This window comes from Chiloscyllium plagiosum, chromosome 2 (assembly GCF_004010195.1).
Source record: "Chiloscyllium plagiosum isolate BGI_BamShark_2017 chromosome 2, ASM401019v2, whole genome shotgun sequence".
NCBI classification, from domain to species: Eukaryota; Metazoa; Chordata; class Chondrichthyes; order Orectolobiformes; family Hemiscylliidae; genus Chiloscyllium; species Chiloscyllium plagiosum.
This window is the reverse complement of record NC_057711.1, coordinates 113,015,514-113,034,332: the sequence shown is the minus strand read 5'-3', so window position 1 is coordinate 113,034,332 and position 18,819 is coordinate 113,015,514. Positions and strand designations below refer to the sequence as shown.

The 18,819-nt window shown below is 40.0% G+C and overlaps 1 protein-coding gene across 3 annotated transcripts in view; it reads right to left on the bottom strand.

The window, feature by feature from the left end:
- The window catches only part of lpar1 (lysophosphatidic acid receptor 1), a 102,224-nt gene that overhangs the window by 60,615 nt on the left and 22,790 nt on the right, over positions 1–18,819 (bottom strand). For all 3 annotated transcript variants that reach the window (XM_043716165.1, XM_043716147.1, XM_043716156.1), the window contains exon 2: positions 7,617–7,723. The gene's annotated coding sequence lies outside the window, so the exon portion shown is untranslated. The remainder of the gene's footprint in view (positions 1–7,616; positions 7,724–18,819) is intronic.

Below are 18,819 nucleotides of genomic sequence, written 5' to 3'. Positions count from 1 at the left end.
ATTCCTAAATTTCTTTTTTTCTATTTCTACAAAATCAGAACAACATACCATTCAATACAGCAATGTTTCAGGAGTCTATCACAGCCAGATGTTTTACTTGATTCATCGCATTCACAGAGCATTAGTCGGCTGGCAAATTTACTGTTGACATGAAGCTGAAGTTACTTCACAGCAATCCAAAATTGGAAATGTTACTCTGGTGCGCAGACCTGAACTGCCTCCAATGCAAAGAAGAGCAACACTCTTCTTTGCATTGGGGGCATAGCTTTAAATTAAGGGGAGGTAGGTATAGGACAGATGTTAGGGGTAGGTTCTTTACTCAGCGAGTCGTGAGTTCATGGAATGCCCTGCCAGTAGCAGTGGTGGACTCTCCCTCATTATGGGCATTTAAGTGGGCATTGGATAGGCATATGGAGGATAGTGGGCTAGTGTAGGTTAGGTGGGCTTGGATCGGCGCAACATCGAGGGCCGAAGGGCCTGTACTGCGCTGTATTCTTCTATGTTCTATGTTCTATATACTCCCTGCCACGGAGTCACACAGCATCATTTCAGTGTTGGACCTGACCACGTTGATTTTATAAATGGCAGGGTGGATGTCAAGCACAATTTATTTACACCTATAGTGCATTATTTCCATACGCATCACCTTGTAATTATTAAAATAAATTATTATGTCTAATGCAGTGGTCAGGTCACTTGACATTGTTTGCTACATGGTTTGCTATTACAAGAATACTAATACTGCTACACAAACCAAAGCAGTGACCACAATACACTGCTAGAAGTAAAACCTTGGTACTTGTCTCTCTCTTCCCCCTCAAATCTCTTCCTTCCAACTAACAGAGTTCACAAGCTCCACCAATTCTAGTGTCTTGTGCATCCCATCCCAACTTGCACCACTCCACCAAGGGTATTAATTGTATGTGAATATGCTTAACTAAACGCAGATGGAGAACATTGTTACACACACACAAACAAACATCAAATGTCTACGCGTGTGCCTGGACAAGCTGGTCCAGGAAAAGGTTGTGGAGGAGGTCACTCTATCCAAGTGACTACTTTTCTTCCAGTTACAGCTGTGCCTGGGTTTCCTTGGAGATGGAATATGGAATGCCCACTAGCAGGCTTCAGGCTTTATAGCACCAACGAGCACCACATTATCTCTGACATATTAAATTCATCTGCCTTAAAATTTTGATATTTGTTAGGATGCCTCTTTAAGGGGCTGGTACTTTTAATTTATTTCAACTGGCTTCAATTTAGCAGGGTTTTTTTTTTAAAGTGTAAAGAAACACTGGTGTATGTTTCACTATGAAAATAAATTGAAACTTGGTAAGTGGTTAACGGCGGTCTCATCCTTAACTAGAAAAGGCCCTAACTCTGAAATTTTCTCACTCAACGTCCCTCCACACCTCCATCCTCTCAAGATGTTCATTAAAAGTTGCCTGTTACCCATCTAGAATATCACCTGTAACTCAGTGTCAAGAGCATCTTTCAAAAGGAAGTTGAATACATATTTGAAAGGCAAATATATGGCAGGCAATGCGGAAAAATAGTTGGACTAGACCATGGGGAAAGGAAGAAAGGAACAGGGTGGTAGGGAGCTGTCAAGTACCTAAGCAGAAAATGACAGCGGTTCTTTAAGCTCGATTTGGTTAGTCATAAAACTAGGTTGAGGAAGCTGGGGTTGGATATAGGTTTAGATGATGGAGGCAAAGAAAAGCTATTCTTAATTGCTGATGTAACAAGGTCAAGAGGACAAAAACAAGTAAGCTTTTCAGTAAGAATTATGGGGCTGGGGTTGGGAGAAGGGGCAACTAGTGCATGGTAGAAGCTTTTTTAAAAAAAGACAATTCGGAAAAATGATCCGGAACATTTTCCTAGGAAGGTGCTGAATGCAGAAATGATCATGGAGTTCAAAAGAGAATGAGATGGGCTCTCAAGGGAAAGGACCCTGCAGGACTAATGATAGAGCTTGGAAATGGGACTGACAGGATTGTCCTATGGACTCAACGAGCCAATGGCCTCCTCCTGTACCATAATGACTACATGGCTTTTAAAATATTGACAAGTCAACGGTTTAAAATTACCGTGTCCTTTTAATACTATGATGGCTGCTGGAATTTCAAAGAATTATCTTCATGGCAAGACAAAGACAACTACTCTTGGAGATTACTTTAAAACAGCACAGAATGTTCAATGGGTTCACTCCTCCAGAATGTGTCAAACCCCTTTTGACATGGAACTACATTATATCAGTTCAAGGAAGTACTGACGTAAAGATAATTGAGGGCTTCATCTAATTAAAAACCCAAAAATAATCTACTGCCACTTCTCAGTAGATCACAGCCGTTTGAGCCACAAAGCATAGTTTGGAACTAGGAAAAAATGTTTGAAGCACAGCATGTAATTGTGAGATTGAGATCTCAAGGTTGAAAAGGCCTCATAGTTAAACCTTTCTTTCACTTGGAGAAATTTTGAAGCAAATTATTAGATGTGACAGTAGGTACATTCATCCCAGCAATACCTCAGCAACAACATCAGTTTAATTAACCCAAAGTTGGTACATCGCTGGATTATTTTCTTCATGCTAAAAGTTTGGAAACAAAAATTTTTCATTTTAATACATAGAGTCTGAACAGAGAATGTGGCTATTCTACCCATTAAGTGCATACCAGTTCTTTGTTCAGCAACCCAGTCAGTTCCATTCCCCTACTCCAACTCCATAGCCCCATAGGTCTCTTGCCCTCAGCTGTCCATTGACCATCTCTCCTGCCTTTGAAGGAAATGAGTTCCAACTCAATACTATTTGCTGTGTACAAAGGCTTTTCCTTACATTGTCCCTGAAGCACGTCTGTAAAAGCTTCAAGTCAAATCCCCTAGTCCTTGTACCCATAAGGTGATGGGAACAATTTTACTTTCTCTACCTTATCTAAACCTGTCAAGATTAAGACTAATCTTGTATGTCCCCAAAATCTCCTTTACTCCACGGAGAGCTACCCCAGCTTTTCCAACCTAACCTGGTGACTAAAACCCTGAACTCTTGATCCATGCTGGACATGGAGGTACAGCACATCTTTCTTAAGGTGTGGGTGACCAGAGCTGAATCCAATACTCCAACTGTGGCCTAATCAAAGCTGAATAAAAATTCAGCGTAACCTTCCTGCTTTCACTCATTGCCACTATTTATGAATCTCCAAATCCTTTTGGAATTGCTAAGTAGTCTTTCAATGCTTCCTTCCACCTTGAAGTATCTATTGTCGTGATATGATTTGGAGGTGCCAGTGTTCGACTGGGGTGTACAAGGTTAAAAAAAAAAAAATCACAGAACACCAGGTTATTGTCCAACAGGTTTATTTGGAAGCACAAGCTGGTCCTTCATCAGGTGGTTGATGAACCACCTGATGAAGGAGCAGTGCTCCGAAAGCTAGTGATTCCAAATAAACCTCTTGGCAATAACCTGGTATTGTGTGCTTTTTAACATGATAGTGAGGGAATGTGACTATTGAAATTTCCAATTTCATCGTTTGGTTTTAATACCTAGGACTCTCAAGAATGGAAAGATTTCATAAAGGAAAGGCAAAAGACTTAAAAATGTTCAATAATCACCTGCCCACAAGTTAAGCCAAATTTTAGGGAACAATAGACAAGAACCACTCTGAACTAAAAGCAACAGTGTGATCAAAAGATACTGAAATCTGTCAGGAGCGAAGAAATCTGCACTTCTGGGTGGATTTAGACTTTAATGAGAAGTTCACATTTTGGAGACAATAAACCCATACATTGGAATAAGCAAATGAGCTGGATTTCAATCGTGGCAGAATTCAGGACATCTGTGACAAGAATTGGAGAAGATTCTCTCATTCAGATAGTTAAAGCAAGCAGGAGAAATATTAAAGCACCAAGAACTCAAAAATGTATGCAATGTTCATAGCTGCCGTGTCCCAGAACAATCTCTAACTAACCATGGTCTCATGTTAAATCATACCAGGTTCTGAAATGTACATTGTTTTATCTTTCTTTTTGTAGTGGACACTATCCATTTTTTAAAAAAATAGTTGCTTGCAAAGATATGAGAGAGTGAAAAGTGCATGAGAGTGAAAAGTGCATGAGAGCGCAAGAGAGAAAAGAGAAAAGCATATAAGAAGTGCGAGAGTGTGAAGAGAATGGGAGAGAATATTTATTGGTTTCTTTTACTTGTACATTGGATAGGAGCATTGTCAGCTAGGCAATGTTGCACATCCCTAATTGCCCTTGAGCAGGTGATGGTGTGCTCAAACTGCTGCAGTTCTGGGGGCTGTAAAGGACACCTACAGTGCAGGTTAGGAAGGAGTCCCAGAATTTTGACCCAATGACAATGAAAGAAATGGTGATCTAGTTCCAAGTCAGGACTTGTGAATGTGGTCTGGAGGAGGTCACTACATGTGGTAGTGCTCCAATATTACTGCTCCACTGTTCTTCTCGGTGGTAGATGACAAACAAGGGTCCTTGCAGAGTTACTGCAAAGCATCTTGTAGGTGGTACACATTGCTGCGTCTGTGCAGAGGGGGAGGTGGATGTAATGGGTGGGCTGCCAGTTAAAAGGGTGCTTTGGTCCTGAACCTTGTTGAACTTCAAGTGTTGTTGGAACCACATACATTCAGTCAAGTGGACAGTATTCCATCCTGATCTGTGCCTTGCAGATGATAAAGAGGAACAGGGGAGGCAATGGGCAAGCTGTAGTTGACTCCTTATTGTTTCCAGTGAGCTAGTTCACCACATTGTAATCAGTGTGTGGAATAACAGCACACTAAAAAGAATATGAAACTTTTGTTGCAGCCAGCTGAGGTTGGAAAGAGAGGAGATAATCCACTCTCCTCACATATCATGGTATGACATAAGAACCCTGAGGACACCCTAGGTATTTGTGCAAATGCTTAAAACAACAGTCAGAGATGCTAACAGGTGAGCTTTGATATTAATTATTTACAGTCTATAAAGAGAAAACAATTCATCTGCCTGTCTCAATAAAATTTATGTTACGACATGGATCATAGCCCCAGGTTACCTACAGACACACTGAACTTTAATTCCCCAACATGTGTTTTTAACTGAGGTCTGATACAGCCAAGATGGCTGCAGATGTGAATTCAATGGCTATCTGGAGAGAAATTCTGGAAAGCCACATGGACAGTCAGGGCAACTTCAAACAAAATGACTAAAAAGGAAAAGATGAAGATGACTGACTACCCAACCCCCACTCAGCAGGCAGACATTTCATGCAGATAGGTTTTTATTTTATCCTTTTCAGCCTATCCAAGAAAGATAGGTTTAAAAATGAGCTTAAACCCTACCAGTCTATGTTTAGTGGCCTGATGTCCTTGCATGTGGACTAGTATTCTAAGAAGGTCACAACTTTGATAATAATTACTTCCAAGATGGCAGCAGAGTAGGACGCTTCAGCTGGAGCTCGTCCATTCTGTGCATTGCTGTTTTTTTTGTGTCCCACTTCTCTCTCCCCGGCCTCTGACCTCCCAGCCTCAGAGGCCCAGCATAGCAGCCTCTTCGCTCAGTGTGAAGTCCACTCGGCCTGGCAATCTCCAAGTGGCCTAGCACAGTGGTCTTCAGGCAGTACAAGGCAGCCTCTTGGCCTCGGCACGGACTTCCAGCTCCAACATGATACCACAGCAATCCCGTGGTCTTGTGAAGCCCAGCGTGGTCTGAAGTCAAGGTCTGGTGCAGACTGGAGCCTCGGTCCCAATCCGTTGTTCTGAACTGTTTTTATTCTCCACATTATAATGCATTCCTAAAATCTGTAATGCTGGACATTTTTTTTTTTACTTCTCATTTTTCTAAGAACTCTAAATGAAAAACCTGTACCTAGGGACCTTTGTGCCTAAGTTGGCACCATAAGCAGTGACTTGTACACTTTTCATTGTACTCATTTGAGTACGTGTGACAATAAAACTAACACACAAACCTTGCAAAAATAAAACTAATTCTAAGTCTAACCATTAAACACCCTTGCACTACAGGGAAAGGAGGGCAAGAGTCAGTCTTTCAGTCCGTACTGCCAGCTAGCCTGTGCTGAAAGGAACCAGGACAAAAGAATTTTAAAAAGCCTGTAAAGCTAAGAATTTTAAAGTCGACCATTCAACTATTAAAATCAACACTACCAGTAACGACCAAACATTCTTCCACCTACACATCACAAACAACTCAAACGGATCCATTTCTTTTTTAAACAAACTTTTTTATACTCATTCTTATTCTTAATCTGTGTTTACTTGTGTTCTATTATTACTGCTTCACTTGTTTAGGAACTAATAAACTTACCTTTTTGTTAAGTCAAGAATTAGTTCCTGTTCCAACAAAATGTAACTCAGTCTGGGAGAAAGAAATTTACAAGGGAAGGGACACTATTAACTTAACCTTGCAGGCGACCAAGCGAGAGGGCAAGTGAATAACTAAGGAGAGTCAGTTCATTCCTCCTCATTTGGGAACCTAGTGATTCTGCGGTATCCTGCTAGGAACTGCAACAAATTGGGCTCTCTCATCCGGGATTGATCATAACAATGAATGCCACCCACCACTGTATTGTAGAGTTACTGGTGTGGGGCTCAGCTAGACATCTGGCGGGCCTTCCCTTTCTGACTACTAACATTGAGATATAAAACACACAGGCACTGAGATAAGGTTTATCAAGCAAAGAAATCTGCAAAACAGACAGTCTAGGCAAAAAATGCAAGAGAGTTATGTTAAGTCAAGATAGCATTCTTACTGTACTTAGTTAGACTGGTTGAATTGCCTCAACTTGATCATAACTTCTGTTCTATGAAAACGAAAGCTGTTCATTGACATACATCACGCCTTGCCCATCAGATATTCGAAGAGAAAGTGATTGAAGGAGAGAAACGTTTGGAAAAGTCAGATATCCAGTTGAGGTCAGAGGTGATATTATTGTTACTAACACAGATTACATTATTGTACCAACAGATAAAAAGGCAGTGTGTAGTTCAATTCCCAGAGGCCTGACTTTGCAACAAGAAACAACATCTATTGTACAAGCCATGGCAAGGATAGGATTACTGCTGAGCCAGCTACTAATAGCTTTCCTGGCTACACCACCCCAAAAGAAAATCACAATGTTGCAATACTCCATTATCCAAATTTGTAACATGATTGGTGTATTGCCTCGACCCTGACCAGCTCAATTGTTACTTTTTCTGAGGCTCAGTGCCCTTCACCCTTTCCAGATTTAGAAGCCAGCATTAGTGTTTTCATTGCTCCATCATTGCCAGCTGTATTTTCAGTTACCAAAGCCCTAAGCTCTGGAATTCCCTCCCCAGATCATTCCCTCCTCCGATAAAGATGCTCAAAGTGGTAAGTTTCAAGGAGCATGTTTTTGGTCTAAATATCACCTGATAGGGCTTGGGGTCAAAGTTTGTTTGATCATTCTCCTGTGAAACACCTTAGGGGGTTTTACTGGTATCCTGCCTGGAACTGCGACAAATTGAGATGTCTCATCCAGGATCCGATCATAATGACGAATACCTCTTGGATTATAGAGTTGCTGGTGTGGGGATTAAAAGTGCTAACGTTCCAAGTTATTGTTGTTTTCTTTGTGCAATACTTGCCTTCTGGTTTGATAGTCACTGCTCAATAACTCCTTCAGTTTAAAGTTGTGCGGTCTGCTTTTAGGCAAGTTTCCCAAAAGGCACAGTCTCTTCTGTTCCACCGGGACCTGAAACAATTAAGAGAAAAGTAGCTTGAAGCAACAGGACATACAGAGGCCACCAACTGTTTGAAAATAACCAAACTGAATAGCTCAAAAACCTCGCACCAAAAGCATTAGAAATTCTCATTCTCTGAGCTTGTAGGTTTTGTTTTTTGTCATCTCACTGACACAGATGACAATGAAAAGAATAAACAAACCATTCTTCCGTAATTTTGGAATCGCAGGGTTCCACTATAAAAAATTATTTGCTGCATTTAAAAAGGATTTAGTGAATGCAAACAAATTTCTTGCCCAGTCGCATAATTTATGTCAGATGAGATGACTGCTCTCTGAAGTAAATGCAAGATGATCCCAGGGCATAATTTCGACAAAGAATGGGGAGGGTCATACTGCCCCCCAAAACAAGAGTGCGCTGGCCAACATTTAGCTCTGTCCCAGTGCCTTATTCCATGCTTATGTATATATGCATCATTTTCCACATCGTGACAAGTGAATGCACTTCAGAAGTACATCATTGGCTGAGAATAGCTTTGGGATGTCCCAGGTTTGCAAAAGGCATTCAATAAATTCCAATTCGCTCTTTCCTTTCTTGATTTGTGCAAGAGTAAACTATCAATGGTGTCCTTCCACATTCTCCCTCACTCTGTGCACAGATACATGTGTCCTTGGAATGACATTTGCATAACTTCAGTTTTCAAATTGGCAGCTCAGTAATTTGGGGATTGGGACAGGGTGGAAAAATCTATAGCCTCTCTTCCCCAGCTCTGTCATACATTGTGCCAACGGATGTAGCAATATGCTACCTGACATTGAAGGCTACCTAATTGCACTGTGCAATTGCACAGGCTTATTTTCACAAAGTAGGTTTCCAAGGCTCTACTACTTAAGTAATCTAATTCAACGATAATTAAAATCTAAATTTGACCATGCTGTAAATTAAATTCCTCAGACAACTGGCATCATATTGAGAATTACATGTGTCTGGGTGGCCCAAGTGATGAATTCCTACTCTATTAGAAAGCATCATGAACCGATAACGTTTCACATAGTTTATCCATGCTCTGTCCTCTATGCTCACTGGGCTAAACAGCCTCCCAACCTGGCATTGCCTCAATTTTTAAAATTCTCATCTTTACATTCAAATACTTCCATGCCAATTTTTTTCCCTATTTCTGGAATCTACTTCTGACCAGTACTACTGGGAGATCTCCGCACTTTCCCAATGGCCTCTACCTATCCACAATTTTCATCACATCATCTGGACCCGAAGCTTAGAATACTGCCCCCAAATCTCTCCACTCTCCTCCTTTCCTACCTCCCAAGTGTCCTGGCCAATATTTATCACTCTATGAACATTATGAAAACACATTATCTGCATTACCACATTTTTACCTGAGGGAGTTTACTATGTGCTAATTAACTGCCACGTTTCTTACACTACAAGATATTTCAAATCAGACAATAGCGCCATCACAAAGGAGACAGCCAGAAGGAAGTTTAAAATCAAAGAGGGACAACAAACTTTACACTGCACAAGTGCTTCATTGGCTGCTAAAATTGTTGGAACACCCCAAGATTCTAAAAGGTGCTGCATAATCGCAGCTTTCTTTCCCCAATGTCCTGAATGCCTGTTAAAGCTCAGCCATACAAAATTCCGGTTTTATCTGTCACCCTGATCTTGCTCAAACGACATTGGCTGCTAGTAACAAGGTTTAGCACATGCTTTTTAAATAGGCTTTTGATGACTCTCTCCAAATTGCCAGGCCCCTCTCTGTAGTCCCTGCCCAGCCCAGCCCTCCATGCAACTTGCACTCCAATTAAATCAGATCAGCGTCAGCTCCCTTAGTGACACATCCCATCAACATCCCCCGCCCCTTACTTCTTTATTCATGCTGCAACTCTCCCCAGCTCCAATGCTGCCTTCAAATCTTCATTTGATTGTCACCACTTCTGTACATCTACCACCTACAGTCATAGAATCATTAGAACTGATACACAAGTGTAAACTGCAGTTACTGATGTGAAGGTGAACATCAAAGGTATGAAGGGCACTTGGGAAAGAAGACAGTTTTTAAAATCATTCAACACTAATAATTTTTTGCACTCAGTTCAAGGTAATTGTCAGTGGAAATACTTCAAATGGGTTGTAGTCAGTCACTTACTTTTCTTCACTTGGAAAAAAAAATGTCGTACCTTTTGTACAGTCAGCTTTATCACCTTCAAAACGTTCAGGACTAAAATACACTCTCTCTTGTTTGACAGGTTCCTGCCCTTGTTGTTTAATTATTAAGCTTTAGTAATTGTGGAAATCAATTCGCTGCATCAAAAACTTCCCAATTACCTTTGAACTTTGATCTTCAAGCTGTTCCAGTGGAGTTTCTATTGGCTAATAAACATCAAAATCAGTGTCCACATTCAAATCGCTTCTGTTCCTGCCCAATTTTTAAAATCTGATTTGCAGTAATTTTTCCTCACTACCTAAAATGGGAAAGCTCAACATACATAAGCCAAGCAGCTTGTCCCAAGGCACGTGATAATGTTTTTTCTTTATCTGCCTTTTGGCATACAATAGTGAGTCATCTGCAAACCTTGCCCATCAATGTAGAGTTGTACAGTCTTTGCTCTTTGCAACCGAATAGCCTAATGCCAGTCCAGGCTGATAGGAGCCTTGGAATGTAGCAACTGTATAAAATAATCAGGTATAGTAAACATCTGCTGGATTCTTCAATATCATATTAACTGCGAGAAAATGGGAACTGCAGTTGCTGGAGATCAGAGTAGAGAGTGTGGTGCTGGAAAAACACAGCAGGTCAGGCAGCATCAGAGGAGCAGGAGAATTGATGTTTCGGCCATGAGCCCTTCATCAACTTTCTCCTAGTTGATCACATGAACTGCTCCTAGTTTCATATGTTACACAATTTAACATAAGGATTATTGCATTAGATAATAAACCTTACAGGAAGTAAAATGTGTATCAGACTACAGCAGTTGAAAGATGGTGGTTCAATTGCACTTTCAAAGGCCGGTTGGGAATGGGTAATAAACAATGGCCTTACCACCCTGCTACTGATCTCAAGCTACTGCTACTGAAATCAGTTATGAAGAAAGTTTTTTTTGTATTATCACCAGCAGCGGCCTTGCCTCTGCCCCCATCCCTATTCAACAACTTCTTTTGTCGCCATTTCTTTCACTCTTGTTTTCCTCTCCGAAATGCATTCACCACTTGCCACTAATCTGTGGTGACTGAAGACCACAAGACCATTGTGCACAAGCCTAGAACTAAGTATTGGCAAACCATTCAAATGTGCAGGGCATGATAAGCAGTCCTCAGCCTGATCTTATCTTCAACCAATAATTGCAATACATTTACACGAGAGTCACCAAACAGCCACAAAGCAAGAATTGAAGTTGTTCAATCTTGAATTCCAAATCTAAGGCCAAATAGTATCCCCCCAAAACAGACCCAACATAAGTCAATCAATTAGTTAACTGATCATACAGAATGTTACCTAACTCAAGACTTTACACTCTGTGCTGAACAGCTATTCTTTGCTGTTAAAAAGACCAAATCTCTCTCAGGCCTTTATCAGACCACTGTGGATTATGAGAGACCTATCAGATATAAAGTACACTCTGCATTTCTGAAGTAAGTTTAATCAGAGACTCCTTTCAGAAACGCAGAATATTTTCTTAATGTGAAAAGTAGGAACGAGTGACAATCTGATGGTGCTTGCCACTAGTGAGAAAATCTTTCCCTAACTTAGGTATTGCTTGAGTTAAATACTGGTCAGGACACTTGCCTTTTTCAAAAATAACACCATGACATATTTTAATCTCCAGTTAATGGTCAAAACCAACTGAGTCATTGTGAAGGTTTCTTGTATATGTTTGAACTCAATAGCTTGCATCTTAGTCCAGTTATGACTTGCTTTACATTTAAAATTATTTTTTTTTACAAACAAAATAAGGAATAGGATCAGGGGTGGTCAGCAGCCCTTTGAGCCTAATTCACCATTTAATAAAACCTGAGCTGATCTGCTATGCTACATCTATTTCCAGCTCTTCCAAAAGGTAGATCAGTAACATGCAAATAGCTGATAATAGCTTTTAATATGGTAACACATCCCTGAGGACTTCAGCAAAGCATTTTATACTTCGAGGAATGAAAGGTGACGATTAGGACAGATAGCCAAAACATCAGTGCCAAAGAGGTGGAATTTAAAAGGAGAGGGAAGATGATAAGTTCAAGGGACAGAATTCCAGAATGTAGAATCAAAGCAGTTGAATGTATGGGCATCAAGAACAATAACACGATTTGTGGGCAAGAGCATCCTGGAGCGGCCTTGTTGTGATGCTGCAGAGCCAAACATCATGGGATATAAATATCACAGTGTGGGCGGTGTTAGAACTAAAGACAGTTCCCCAGGGTTGGTTGGTGCCCTGGGTAAACCATAATTTTGAGATCCCTCCCCCACCACATTCAAACCAGAGAAAAATGAAAAGTCCAGAGTTAAATTTTATCTTTATTTACTTTGTAAGTAAAGTCTAATTTGACATCCTATCAGCTACTCAGCTTGCCGGATTAGAATAGTCTGGAAAGAAAACTGGAAATATCACGCTAGGATTGAATATATTCGGAAAGAGACAGAGAGCACATGGATATGAATAGTTGAAGATAGTTACATTAGGTAATTGTTAATCTAACTCAATCCTGGTATAAGATTATCACATACAACTGTATTTAGTATGCAGGTGTAATAAATAGTTATCTTGAAATACAAGCCTCAAGACAGTCTTTAACTTATCTTCTCCTCAGCCAGTCTATCTCAAACCCAGAATTCATATTGTGGCATAAATATACACCACAAAAGAAATAAAAGTATCAATTAAGACTTTCCCATGGGTGGCATAACTCGTGTTACAGTAAAGTGGAAACAAAGACAGCTCAAACATGAGCTAAACGGGATGATCATTCACTCCAAGCCCTTGCCTGTGACTAAAGGCAAATTGCCAAGTTAGTGGAACATAATGCACAGTAACACACTCAAAAAAGGAGATACAGTGTTTCTCTATATATGCAGAAAAGTCATCACATTGGATTATTCCCTGTCCATCAAAGCAAGTCCTTAGCAATGCTCCATTAATACACAAAAATGGGCGACCATTAACAAGTGTTGTTGGTATGAACAAATCCCATGTTGAAGTTGCATATTCTTGAAAAGATACATTAAAGTCCTTCCAAAGACAAAGCCCTTTCATCCAGACCTTCCCAAAGCCAGCTCAGAGGGCAACAAAATAGGGGAGGGGTAATGTTTGTTTTTGCATGCTGTCGACATTCTCTGAGAATGTGGCTCAAGAATTCCAAGCACACAAAACATTTGGATATCATACCCAGTGGTGAGACCACTTTTCTTCAAATTGCCATAGTATAATAGCATGACGATTATGTTCATAGACCAGCAATTGAGAGATTCAGACTAGTAATCTGGAGACATGTTCAAATTTCATGTGGTAGTTGGAGAACTTAATACCAATTAGTTAAATAATTCTGTAATTACAAAGTGAGTATTGGCAATAGTTACCATGAGGTTCCAGACCATCGTAGAAACCTATTGGATTCACTGATGTCCTTTTGGGAAAGGAATCTGACATCCTTACCCAACCTGGTTTAAATGGGACTTGAGACTTACAACAATGCCGTTGATGAATAACCAACTTCTGAAATGACCTCAAGCCACTCAGTTCTATCAAAACTACTAACAAATATAATCTTTGAGGAGAAAGTGAGGTCTGCAGATGCTGGAGATCAGAGCTGAAAATGTGTTGCTGGAAAAGTGCAGCAGGTCAGGCAGCATCCAGAGAACAGGAGAATCGACGTTTCGGGCATAGGCCGAAGAAGGGCCTATGCCCGAAACATCGATTCTCCTGTTCCCTGGATGCTGCCTGACCTGCTGCGCTTTTCCAGCAACACATTTTCAGCTAACAAATATAACCTCCATGGACTAATATGACACAAGGTTGTGGCTCACTACCACCTTTTCAAGGGCAATTAGGGGATGGGCAGTAAATGCTGAAATAAATAGTGACACAAAACCCCCATGAATAAATAAAAAGAAATGGATAAGAGTCAAAACATGATTCTTTTGAATTGTAATCTCATTTTCTACAGCTAGAAGACAGGCAACTGGTCTGCAATACATAGCCGTAAATAATAATTGCCACATTGTAAAATGCTAACAGTTGTAAAACACAGTCTGCAGAATTAAAATCTTTCTGGAACACTAAATAACTTAAACACAGTCCGTTTTCCTGAACTCAGGTTGGCTGAGAGTCACTGCCATTACCAGTCTTGTTTGGAATTTCAGAGTTCATTGGACTTGGAAGAAAAGGTCAATGTGGCTAAATAATGCAGCCAACTTCTGTGCCCTTTCCTTTCCATGGTCAGTTTGCACCACAAATTATCATGGCTGTTGTAAAAATGTGCCAGAATTTAAAAGAAAGCTTATAAATGGATTAAAGACCGTTCGTTTCTTTAATGGATGGGTTCCAAACCAGGCATTGTAAAGAATGAAAAAATGCCAATGGCATTTTAACTCTTTCATTTAATACCATAAAACAGACAACATAATTTGTAAGTAGTACATTGATAATTGGTTCTCAAGCCAGGTGGTGAAGTAGAAAACAATACAAAAATCCCTTTCTTGATAGTTGGCGTATTTACAGACATTATATCAGTCTGTCTCCCCCCCACTGATACTGTATCCCAGCAGTTTTTCTTTATCTGCATACTATTAACATAAGGTGCCATATTAGTTTCTCTACTTTCAAGAGATCACCTCTCTCAGTCCAAAAGGTCTCAGCCTCAACACCTACACCATCAAACCTGCTGACAAGAAAAGGGAACTCAAGGCCTACATATCCTCTATATTAGTTAAGAGACTTATGGATTCTCCTTTAGTACAACAGAAAAGGCAATGCATCTTTCCCACTCCCATTTGTTTTTCTCCTGATCCTTTTATCTTACCACTCTAAACATGCCACGCCAATTCAATGGCCTATAACTCTACTTGTTTGTTATGTTAAACAAAAAAACCTCCTGTCCTACAGTCAATATCATATTATTAGCTTAAATACACCTTGTTACAAAGTAGCAAGGTAAAGCTTCACATCCATTGTTTTCTGCTTGGTGATAAACTTCACTTCACCTGACTTGTAATGGAGTCACTGACTGCATTACCATCCACAGATGGTATCCAAATTCATCTCAAATGACAAAGGTAGATACCAAGACTCAAAGAACATCACTTTCAACTGAAAAGAGAGGAATATAATCTGGTTCAGGTATGGAGTGCACATGAGGATGTACTTTGACATCTCATTGAGAATTGGGACTGGTCCATGAGTCTTCTCCATGGAATGCTGATGACAATTCGACACATCCCAAATTCAATTAGTTTCTTAAAATACTTTAAATTATTATATAATGTAAACAAATCAATTGATTGCACAAGCTATTTAGTCAAGGGATAAGCAGTGTTCACAAGACCGCTTTGAATAAATACACATCACCCTCAAAGGAAAAGCTACTTTGAACATTTTTGCATCTCGAATAGTTCACAAATCAGATTGCCAATCCACAGTGGATCTTAATTTCAGTTTATTAAATGAATATAGATGGGACAAATCAAAATCAGTAAGATTACTGAAGAGGGAGAAATTCCTAGAATGTGTACAGGATAGTTTTCTGAATCAATATATTGAGGAAACAATTAGAGAGTGGGCCATCCAAACTGGGTATTGTCAAATGAGAAAGGAACAACTGGCAACCTATCTGTGCACGACCCCTTGGGAAGGTGAGATACAATTGAATTCTTCATCTAGGTGGAGAATGACAAAGTTGATTGTGAGACTAGAGTCCAGAATCTAATTGGTGAAAACTGAGGCATGAGCTATGATAAACTAGGGGGGGAGGGGGGGGGGGGGGGTGTTACTTAAAGGGCTGACAATGGATAGCAATGGCAAACATTTAGCACACGCTAGGAGGAACAATCGGTCATTCTTGTCAGGCACAAAAATAAAATAGGAAAGGTGGCCCAGCTTTGGCAAACAAGGAAAATTAGGGATGGTATTAGATCAAAGCAGTATGCAAAATGAGCAGCAGACCTGAGCTATTCAAAATTCAAAGGAAGACAAAGATATTGATTAAAAAGAGGAAAACAAAGCACGAGAGTAAGTTTATGCAGAGCATGCAAATTGATCGAGAAACTTCTATAGCTATGTGAAGAGAGAAAGATTAGTGAAGACAAATGTAGGTCCCTTACAATCAGACACACGAGAAAGCAATATAGGAACAAAGAGATGACAGACCAATTAAATACATATTAAGGTTCTGTCTTCACAAAAGAGTACAAATCCTGTCCCAAAAATACTGGGGAACACGTCGTCTAGGTAAGAAAGAAGAACTACATGAAATAGGTATGAGTCAGGATTGGAGAGACGGAGGGAATTAAAAACGAACAATTCTCCCGGGACCTAATAATCTACATCCCAGAGTATTTAAAGGACTGGCCTAAGAAATAATCCATACATTTGTGATTATCTGTCAAGATTCTAGAGACCACTGCAAGTTGCTAATGTAACTTCACTCTTTAAAAAAGGGGGTAGAAGGAAAACAGACCTTTAAAAAGACTGATGAGTCTGACATTGTAGTAGGGAAAGTTCTCGAGTCTATTATAAAAGATTTAATAGCAGATCACTTGGAAAACAGTGACAGTATTAGACAGAGTCAGCATGGATTTATACAAAGGAAATTGTACTTGACAAATTAATGGGAATTTTTTTTTGAGGATGTAACTAGTAGAGCTGATAAGGGGGAAACTAGTGAATATGGTTTATTGGGGCATTCAGGAGGCCTTCCATAAGATCTCACGTAAGAAACTGACATGTAAAGTTAATGGGCATGGAATTAGAGGTTGTGTATTGACACATAGGGAACAGATTGCCAGAGAGCAAACAAGGACCGGGAATAAATGGGCCATTTTCTGAGTGGCAGCCAGTGACCAGAAGGGTACCACAGGGATCAGTGCTTAGACCCCAGCTATTCACAATAGATATTAATGATTTGGATGAGGAAACTAATTGCAATATTTCAAAAGTTAGCGGACAATGAAAAGCTGGGAGGGAGGGTAAACCAGGTGGACGTAGCAAATAAAAATGCTTCATTGCGGTTTGGACAAAATGAATGGGCAACTGCATGGCAGATGAATTATAATGTGGAAACATGTGAGGTTAACCACTTGGTCAGCAAAAACAGGAAGGCAAATAATATCTGATGGTGATATATCATGAAAGAGGGAGGTACAGTGAGACCGGTGTGTCTCTGTACAGGTGCAGCAGGCATTGAAGATCGTAAATGACATGTTGGCCTTCATCACGAGAGCATTGGAGTTAAGGACCAGGGATGTCTTGCTATAACTGTATAGCATGAAGGGGCTGCAACAAAGGTTTACCAGACTGGTGCCTGGGATGGCAAGATGGATGTATATAAAAAAAAATGGCTGGTTTGGTTTGGATTAAGTGGGAGGGTGGGGGGGATGGGGGGGGGGCGTTGGTGGGTAATGGTTCTCAAACTGAGACCTTTAAAATTCGATCGGGACTAGACAGGGTAGATGCAGCAAAGATGTTCTTGATGATTGGGGAATCCAAAATCAGGGGCAACAATTTAAAGATACAGGGTATGCCAACTGGGACTGAAAAAGGAGGATAATTGTTTTTTCACAGGGGTGCCTGTGAAAACAGTGGTTGAGACCAGAACATTGAATGTTTTCAAGGAGAAGAAGTGACATATATTTCTTCGGGCTAAAGGAACCAAAATGATATGGGGTAAAAGCTGAGGTACGATGTTGAATGATCAGCCATGATCATACTGAATTGTGAAGCAGCTTTCACGGTGAAATGGCCTACAGCTATATCTATTTTTCTATGTTTCTAAAACAAAAGGTCTACTTCCAGTTACCAATGAGCTGCATGCTGAATGTCAGCAAACCTTTCCATATGGAATCCTCATTTACTCCCAAATGTAATTCATATTAATTACTACCAATCATCCTACCACCACCCTGACCAACAGCACTAATTAGAAGGGCAAAATAAATACAGAGTGTCCGAGCAGGTCATCTTAGAAAATTTATAATGCATACAGATGGATAATTACCTTTTCTGTTTCAATGGAAAAAGACAAATGAACAAAGCAGAGAAAGGAAGAAAAAAAGTTGTGAAATATATCTAAACTATTTCTGACTAAACTGTTGCAAAGTCCAGAGGATTGACCAGCATCAATACACTCATGGGATGGAAATAATATTAGTGACAATTGCCTTTTAAGTTACTAATACTGACAAAAATCTTCAATGCAGTTATCCCTTGTAAATGAAGTGGATGCAGCCACTTCTTATAATGTCAAGGGATGCTTTTGAATGACCTAGGACCTCAAACTATTGAGATATTGGATAATGAACCAATCACTAAATGCATGCTGAAATCAAAGCGATTCAAAGGAAGTATCAATCCCAATTCTTGTAAATGCGGGCAAAGATTTATCGAAAAAAAATCTCACTCTGGTATATATTGACTTTGTTACAATTTCATGCCATGGATCAAGTTTTGTTCTGTATTTTCAGTTTGCAAAGTGCGCCAGCACTGAAGTTTCCTCCTTAACCTTCACTACTTGGTTGTCCTTCAAGACCCTCCTTTAAACCTACTTCTTCCCATAAGGGTTGGGTCATCTGTCCCAATAAAACCTAATGTGGGTTGGTGTCAAATTTTGCTTTAAATCCTCCTGTAAAATGGTTAAGGTGTTTCAATACATAAATCACGAGCTGTGGAAGAGCAATTTATTTTTGAACAAGTGACAATCTGAAACAATCTTTGAGCACTTGAAGGCAGAGCAATGGACACCTTTAACAGGAAGCTGGATAAGTACGAGAGAGAGGGGAAACTGATGAGTACGTTAATGGAGTAAGATGGCATAGGGAAGTAGTTTATGTGGAGCATAAACATCAGACTATTTGGCCTGAATGACCTGTAAATTCAATATAATTAGG